Source organism: Terrapene carolina, unplaced genomic scaffold, assembly GCF_002925995.2.
Source record: "Terrapene carolina triunguis isolate 2854851 unplaced genomic scaffold, T_m_triunguis-2.0 Scaffold132, whole genome shotgun sequence".
Classification (NCBI taxonomy): domain Eukaryota; kingdom Metazoa; phylum Chordata; order Testudines; family Emydidae; genus Terrapene; species Terrapene triunguis.
Window position 1 is genome coordinate 13,416,979 of NW_020664483.1, and position 8,960 is coordinate 13,425,938.

An 8,960-nucleotide genomic window follows, 5' to 3' on the forward strand; every position below is an offset into this window, starting at 1 on the left:
GAGGAGTACGCGGCATCGACGGGGGAGCCTGCCTGCCACGTCTGGACCCGCGGTAAGTTCGGACTAAGGTACTTCGAATTCAGCTACGTTATTAACGTAGCTGAATTTGCGTACCTTAGTCCGAAGTGGGGGGTTAGTGTGGACCAGGCCCAAGTCATCTTAAAATCTATGTACCTAAATAAGGTGCACCCTCACTCCCTTATTTGTTCACTCACTCACTCATATATGCATATTGAGAAACCAGTGGTAGAGCTACTTGATGACAGCAGTGACAACTGCAATGTCAAAGAGAAAAGGGGCTTCTGGTAACCAATATTCCAGGACAGCTCTGTGCAATGAGAGGGAAGAAAATCAAGTTGTACAGTACTTGGGCTTGATCTATTATAATGGCACTAAAGCTAAAAATATTGTAGGCCGCAGTGTGCAGACTAGGTATTTTTGAGGTATAACGGCCGACCGTTTAAGTATGAATTGCATCTCCTGTAAATCAGCAGTTACTATCCTTTGTGCATCTGTAATAGACTAAGCATTTCATCTAATGAGTTTATACGTTAAAGGGAGCCTTTTAAAACCGATTTAGCATATTATTGCATGTGTGTTTACTTGTTGGGTGGGGAAGAGATGGAAGAAAGCTTTCTACCTCTCCAACACAGCACCAAGCTGAGGATCTCAATTTTAAACCTACTACCGTGCTTCAGGCCCTGTGTTGTAGCAATCTAGCAATCGCCATTCCATTTAAGAGTTGAATGGGCTTCCTTGTCATATCTATCAAGCCACTGCTTAATTAGTCAGATTGGTTGCTGATGTCCCCGGCCCCCAGGGGCGGATCTCACTGTCTCCTCAGCACTCAGTCAAAGGAAAGAGTCTCAGGCCTGGTCTACACTAGCAAGTTAGGTCAACGTAAGCTGCCTTGCATCCACCTACTTGTCCAAGGGTCTACACTTAAATTTGTCTCCCACTGATATCCGTGCCCCGTTACGCTGACATAGTAACACCACCCACTCGAGCGGCACTGGGCATGGTCAATGTACTGAGGTCGATGCTGCGCAAGTGTAGACACTGTGTTACTTATGTCGACCCTAAAAGTCCACCAGCAGCGGGCCCTTAATGCTTGATTCTGCCCCAGGGTCATGGAGACCAGAAGGTCCCCCTCTCCTCTAAAGCCCTGCACATTCTTGAAATGCCATTTCCTGATTGTCCAGCTTGGTGAGCACATTAGTGAGCTCTCCTTTGTTATGTGCAACTGACCATGCTGGCTACACACTCCACACATGCTCCGACGTGGAGTGGACAGGAGATATTGGATCTCCTGGGCCTGTGGTGAGAAGAGATTGTACAAGCACAGCTACAGACCCAAGCATAGATATCTATGAGCAGATTGCACGGGGGATGCAGGAGAAGGGGTATGACAGAGACTGGCAGCAGTGCCACCTGAAAGCAAAGGAACTGCATCAGGCATATCAGAAGGCCGGGGAGGCCAACAGTTGATCTGGTGCCAAGCCGCAGACCTGTTGCTTTGATGAAGAGCTGCATGCTGTACTTGGTGGAGAACTCACCACCATGGATACCTCCAAGGAGCCCAAGCCACAGGCCCCTGGCATGATCAGAAAGGAGGATGGGGGACATGCAACCAAGGGATCCAGCTATGCTGTGAGCCAGGACCTGTTTGAGACTCCACCGCAGTGCAGTCAATGCAAGCAGTCGAACACAGGCGAGCCTGATGCAGGGGGAGGAAATTTGGGTAAGTGTGTAATTGTATTTCCCATTCCAATGATGTACTGATGGCACCCCTAACTTAATAAGACACAGCTATTGACTTTTAATTAATGTATCCATGCTAGACGAGAGAGCAGTGCAACAAAGAGAGGTAGCATTGTTATTTACCTATCATTCCCCTGTAGAGTTAGGCAATGGGAGCCATTGTTTATGTATACAGGGATGTCCTGTATACATAAACAATCTGCGAAATCTCAAAGAAACTTTCATGGGGGTTCTCGGCAATCCTCTCCAAAAGATTTCTAAAGGGGGGAGGAGGGGCAGTCTTATTTCTTCCTCAGCGGTAGGACGCTTTCCTGTGCCAGTCAGCAATAACTTTGTCAGGAACCATTGCATACTCAGGCTAGCAGCATATGGGCCCAGGTGGCTTCTGGACCCCAGAAGCAGCTGTGCTGTCTGTGCCTTTGCTACCTGCAGGAGTGAAAAAATCATCACCACCTGTGGAAAACGGTGCCAGTATTCAGTACTATTGCCCTGCACCCGTAGTTTCATGCAGCCAAGCAATTCCCTTCTCATTTAAAAGCTTCCGACAATAGTGGGGAGCTGTGCAGGCTCCATGCTTCTGTCAGAGATGGCAGACAGCAAGGAGGGATGTGCAGGTTCGTGTACAGTTACCAGGGCAATGGAGCATCTGCAGTAGCACGATTTATGGTATAACCAGGATCCAGAGAATCCAAGAAAGGGATTTCCACTGATGACATGTTATCCCTTTGCTCCTGGATACAGACTTCACTGACACACTTTTCCTACCCCATATTCTTTTATATTGCCATTAAAAAAACAATAAAATTAAATACAGACTAAAATATCAAGGTTTGGTATTTGGCAAAAGCAAAGAACTTCTTTGTATAACAAATAATCATTATACTGTAGTGCCTAGAGGCTCCAACTGAGATCAGGCCCCATTGAGCTAAGTGATGTACATATACATGTTCAGATACAATCTCTGCTCCAAAGAGCTAAACATCTAAATAGATGAGACAGACAAAATATTATTAACCTCATTTTTACAGATAACAGAAACACAGAGAAATTATGGCCAAGATTTCAAAAAAGCAGACTTTAACAAACTCCGAGAATTGGTAGGTAAGGTTCCCCGGGAAGAAAATCTAAGGGAAAAAGGAGTTCAGGAGAGCTGGCAGTTTTTCAAGGAGATAATATTAAAGGCACAACTGCAAACTATCCCAATACTCAGGAAAGATAGGAAGAATAGTAAGAGGCCAATATGGCCTCATCAGGAGCTTTTTAATTACCTGAAAATCAGAAAGGAATCCTATAAAAAGAAGTAATATGAACAAATTGCTGAGGAGGCATACAAAAGAATACCACAAGCATGTAGGGACAAAAAGAGTAAGGCACAAAATGAGCTACCCCAGCAAGGGACATAAAAGGCAATAAGAAATGATACTTTAAATACATTAGGAGCAAGAGAAAAATGAAGGAAAGTGTAGGTCCTCTACTTAGCAGGGAAGGAGAGCAAATAATTGATGATATCAAGAAGGCTGAGGTGTTTAATTTTGCTTCAGTCTTCACTAAAAAGGTAAATGGCGATCAGATACTCAACACAATATTAACAGCAAGAGGAAAGAAATGCAAGCTGAAATAGAGAACAGGTTAAAGAATATTCAGATAAGTTAGATGTATTCAAGTTGGTAGGGCCTGATGAAGTTCATCTTAGGGTACTTAAAAAATTAGGTGAAGCAATCTTGAAACCATTAGCAAGTATTGTTGAGAATTCATGGAGAACCGGTGACGTCCCAGGCCATGTCTATACTTACGACTAGATCAGCATTCCTGTGATAGATGCAGCAGTGTCAATTTTAGCAAGTCTGGTGAAGACCCACTAAGTTGATGGCAGAGCACTCTCCCATCGACTTCTGTACTCCAAATCCCTGAGAAGCGTAAAGTATGTCGGCGGGAGAGCGTGGTGGAGACACCACTGTAAGTCGACCGAAGTAGCATAACTTAGAGTAGTTATCAGTAGTTCACTGTCATACTGGGAGGGTGTATCTAGTGCGGTCCCCAGGGGTCAGTCCTGGTGCAAGTACTATTCAATATTTTCATTAATGACTTGGATAATGAAGGGGAGAGAATACTTATAAAATTTGCAGATGACACCAAGCTAGGAGAGGTTGTAAGCATTTTGGAGGACAGGATTAGAATGCAAAATGACCTTGACAAATTGGAGAATTGGTCTGAAACTAACAAGATTAAATTCAGTGAAGACAAGTGGAAAGTACTACAGTTAGGAAGGATAAATCAAATGCACAAATACAAAATGGCTGCTTTGTGACTTTGTAACTCTGGCCAGGTCACACTGTGATTTTTCCCTTCCATGGGAGTCTTTCAAAGTCCTTCAGTACCAGTAGTGTCAGGCAATCCTTACGTTCTTTGACCTGACTGTCACTCCCACAGTGACTCAAGCTGTCTTCTTGTTCACTGCCTCACGCAATGCCACTCTGCAGTGGAGGGTAAGGGAACCCAGGCCCACCTTCTGCACTGGGTTCCAGCTCAGAGCCCAGTAGCAAGCAGTTAAGGTCTGCAGATATACCAGCCTGCTCTTGGCCCTGGACTACTTCTTACTATGCTTCTCCAAGCTTTTTATTCTCCAGCTTTCTCTCTTTGGCCTACTAGGTAAACCCTTTCTCAGGGGTTCCTATCCCTGCCCCCTTCCTTCTCCCTTACCTCAGGGAAAGAGATTACAGGTTGGCACTGTTGCCAGCCTCCTGGCTTTATAGAAGCCCCACTTGTTCCCTCACAGGTGAGCTTCCTTCTAATTAGTGCCCTCCACACCACCTAAATCTCCCCCATTTGCAGCTTAATTAACTGATTGGGCCCATCTGGCCTAATTCAACTCTTTCAGGGCCAGTGTCGGGAGCGCACCCCATCACAGTGCCTAATTATGGATTTAGAAGCCTAAAGTTAGCTTGAAGCCTGTTTTTGAAAATCTTGGCAAAAGTGATTTTCCCCAGGCCACAAAGGAAATCTGGGCAGAGCTGAGAAACTAATCCAGATCTCTCAAGTCCCAATCATTTCCCTTAACTACCAGACCATCGTTCCTTGCACTGCTTTTTTGCACATGCCTTAATATTCTTGCACCATTCTGAGCAGTGGTCGATTTGGGGCTCTTAAAACACATCTGTTTCCCTTGTTGAAGAAAGAGTGATGTCAGAGCATCAAGTGTGGCATAATTTGTTCTTCTTACATTATGTACATTTTCTTATCTACTATATGCACGTGAGTCCCATTAACTGTTAAACCAAGATAGATCCAATTGCACCTTGGCCACACCAGAAACTCCACCTCAGTCACCCTGAGCTGCCACCATGAATATCTGCCTTCGTCGTCGGTGTCCCTCCAGATCTCCAACTCTCTTCCCAACTTCCACAAAATTTTCTCCTCCTAGCTGCCTTAATGAGGAGCCAGACAAGCAGCAGCACGTCCACCCTTAACAGGTTCATCACATTGCTCTCTGCAGAACTGTTGCTGCTCGGCAAATTCATTACAGTGTGTTGTGTCTCGATATAGCGGTACATGATAGGTGGAGCTTGTAGTGATTCCTTAAGGCTATGTCTACATTATGAGTGAGGGTTGTGATCCCCAGCTCATGTAGACATACTCATGCTAGCTCTCGTCTGATCTAACACACTAAAAGGTGTGATTGCTGAAGCCCAGACAGTGGCAGCATGGGCTAGCGGCCCTGAGTACAAACCCACTTGAACCCCCCTGGATACATACATAGGGTGGCTAGTCCATGCCATTGTTGTCTGTGTTGCTGAAGCTGTGCTACTATTTATAGTGTGCTAGTTCAGATGGGAGTATGAATACGTTCGTGCGAGATGGGAATCAGACCCCAGCTTGAAGCATAGACATGTCCTTACTTAAGACGTGTCCTTACCTGACACTTCCTATTATGAAGACCCTATTTTCAGTTGCTTATAATTTTGCCAACCTTTAACCGTTTTGGCTGAAATTTTCTATGCTGGGTGTCTGTCTCAGGATGGATTTTTTTTTTTTATTGCTTCAGCAAAAATAATTCAGTCATTTCTGAAAAGGAGATTGGGGAAAATACATTGTTTTGCCCATTTTTTTTTTTTAAATCTTACAACCTTTTTGTTGAACAGCTGTAGCTTCACCGTGGTTTTGGACAATAAATTTGAAATTTGGCAGGTGCTTGGCCTTTATGTCAAGAATGTAGCTTGTGCTGTTTTTGTTAAAAACTGCCCAGAGCTGGCCAAGCTAGAAGCCTTTGAAATATCACAAGTTGCACATGCTCAGTAGAAGCTTATTATCTGGCATCTAAATTCTCCAAAGATTTTGTCTGTCCTGGGCATGTTCCAGCCCAAGGTTGCAAAAGCTAAGCAGAACTTTCCCTGTGATTGCTGCTTCTGACTGCTGTGGGGCACTGTGGCACTGAGCACCAGAACTGAGATCTGGGAGATTCTCCTGTGCCTTCAGTGATCTCCCTGATGGCACCCAGGCTGCTTAGGGGAGGAATCAGTCTGAGTGGAGTGCAGAGAGGACAATAGCTGGACTGGGGGTGGGATGTTTGTGTGTGAGTACATGGGCAGGGGGTAGTGATAGAAGTCATAGATTGGGATAAGGAGTCTGAAGAGGAGAGGCTGGGGGTGGGGAGACTGGGATTAGGAGCCAGTTGGGGAGAGGAACTGAGCCAGGATGAGGAGCTATGGGTGAAGGGAAACAGGAAGTGGATGGGCAAGAAATTTGGGACAGTGTGCCGGGGGGGGGGGGCACTGAGGTTGGCTGAGGAGCCCAAGGGAGGTGACTGGGACTGGCTAGTGAAGGAGCCTGAGGCAAGTAGCTTGAGAGGGAGACTGGGATGAAGAGCCTGAGGAAGGTGCCTGGGACTGGGAGACAGGATGCAGGAAAGATTGGGGTCAGCAGAGAGAGACTGGGACTGTGATGAGGAGCTTGAGTTGATGGAGTGTAGGACTGGCTAGGCGAGGAGGCTGGGACAAGGAGCCAGGAAGAGAGTGTGGTAAAGACAGGATGGGGACAGCGATAGGCTGTGGGGGACAAAGGCAGAGGTGTCAGGCCCAGGAATACAGTGGAAGAAGTGTCTGACCACTAGAGTGCACACTCCTCCAGAGCCTGAAATGGATCCCAAGATTCCTGAGCTTCAGAACTCCTCTGCTGTCAGCAAATAACAGTGAAAACCCTCTTGCAAAATGTCTCTCTCTTCTCCTCTGTACGGCCAGCCACTAGAGAGGTAACCTACTACTGCTCAAGTGCCAGACACCTGTGTTGTAGATTTAAAGGTTCCAGCTGTGCTGATGACCCCATGTGAATGTCTATGTGATTCTGCATGATGGAATGTCTCTTTCTGCAGTTTGCTTTTTTAAAAACCTAGGAAATTACACACACAAATCAACATTACATTTTGGTGTTTAAAGTTTAAAAGGGGTCGGGGGAGGGGGGAGTTATCATTTAATTAAAGAGTGTCATGATGCATACACCCAAAGGGGCCAAACTAACGTTGTATAGCAACCTTAATCCAGGCATTTCATTAACTTTTTAGTGTTTGACTTTGCAACCTTGATGTTCTTTTAACAGTTTGAAGTGTGTAATATGGAAATTTCACATCATGCACTGTTCTAATGCGTAGATACACTGAAATTTAAGGAAGCAGCCTTAACTCACAATAATTTTGTTGGTGTAATTTTTAGTATCTGAATAGCAGTGGAACAACTGCAATGTGAAACCATGACATTGGGAGCAGGGTTGGGTTTTTTTTTGGGGGGGGGGGGGTTCTTGAATCATTGATAGGGTGATATGATATTCAGAACGTACTTAGTTTGAAGTATTTTTCAATATGAACATTTTTTACATTATTGCAACCCGTACTCTGTATTATTTATACTTCTGTAACAAAGGTGGTTACAATTCTGACAGTATCCTTTTAGCATGGCCTATCTCCTTGCTTGTACTTTTACATTCTACATTGATCTTTAACTATAGAACAAAAGCCCTTCTTTGACAAGCACTACTGAGTAATCACAAAAACTACTGCCACTTAAACAACAAAATGAAAAAATTAGTTACTTCACATGGTAGGAAATATAAAGTAATGGTGAAACAGGAGATGGACTGTTGGCACAAGTAACTCATTTGTTAATAATAATGATAATGTTAAGTAATTCCATAGAACCTTCCACTGAAGGAAGTCTGAGCACTTTACAAACACTAATTTAGGCACACCCTTCCAAGAGGAAAAATATTATCATTCCCATTTTAGAGATGAGTAAACTGAGATATGGAGAGATTAAGTGACTAAATTGTTAAGTAATTTGTACAAGCCTGCTGTGCACAGTGTCCATGACTGAACTAGGAATTGAATCTAGCTGTCTTTACATTAATTCTCTGTTCTCTAACACGGTGATCGTCAACGTTCTTTGGTCTGTGACTCACTAAATGGCCAAATAAAGTCCTGCAACCCACCACATCCTAGAGTCCTTTTTATCCACTATATCTTGTGGGATTTGGGGCACAAAATAGTCATTTATTAGCCATTTTGTGGTTGGGACTACTGCTGCTGCTGGATGGGAGGCTTGTGAGGCTAGGGTTGTTGAGTTAGGCTGCTGCTGATAGAGGAGGAAAATGCTGGTGGGATTTCTTCTCTCTCACCTCTCCTTCCTTTGCCCACCTGTGCAGCCCTCAGCTCACTAAACAGGTGCTTCCTGTACGTGGTGCTGAACACTGCATGGACAGAGGAAATGGGATTTAGGAGATGCTCTGGGGTTAGGTGATGGGTGGAAGAGGGAAGAAGAGAGATGAGAGGCAGAGTTGCAGTAGCAGCAGGAGGGGATTGAGCTATTCCTGCTGTTCCCTGCCTAGTTTCCCAGTGGGCCCTAGAGACTCAGTATTTTGCCATACCCTCAGCTGGTGTGGGTACTACTCATCAGATGCTGCTTCCTCTCAGCCCACCTCTAGCTTGTGCCCCACCAAATGAACAGCATTGCACTAACAGAAAATTGCTATGTATGTAAATCAGTTTGTCTGGTGAGTGCGCTAGTTACTTATTAACAAGTTTAGAAATGTAGGTGCCATGATGTCAATCCAAATGAGAAGGAACGTGAATAGCAAGGAGGGGAAAGCAGAGATAATGTAAACAATGTAATCAGTAATAAAAAACTGAATAAAGCTTGAAGGACACTCTGTAGGAA

At 44.7% G+C, this 8,960-nt stretch overlaps 1 protein-coding gene across 2 annotated transcripts in view; it reads left to right on the forward strand.

The window, feature by feature from the left end:
* Positions 1–8,960, forward strand: part of EHBP1 (EH domain binding protein 1) — a 333,194-nt gene that overhangs the window by 182,076 nt on the left and 142,158 nt on the right. The gene's annotated exons all lie outside the window — the stretch shown is intronic.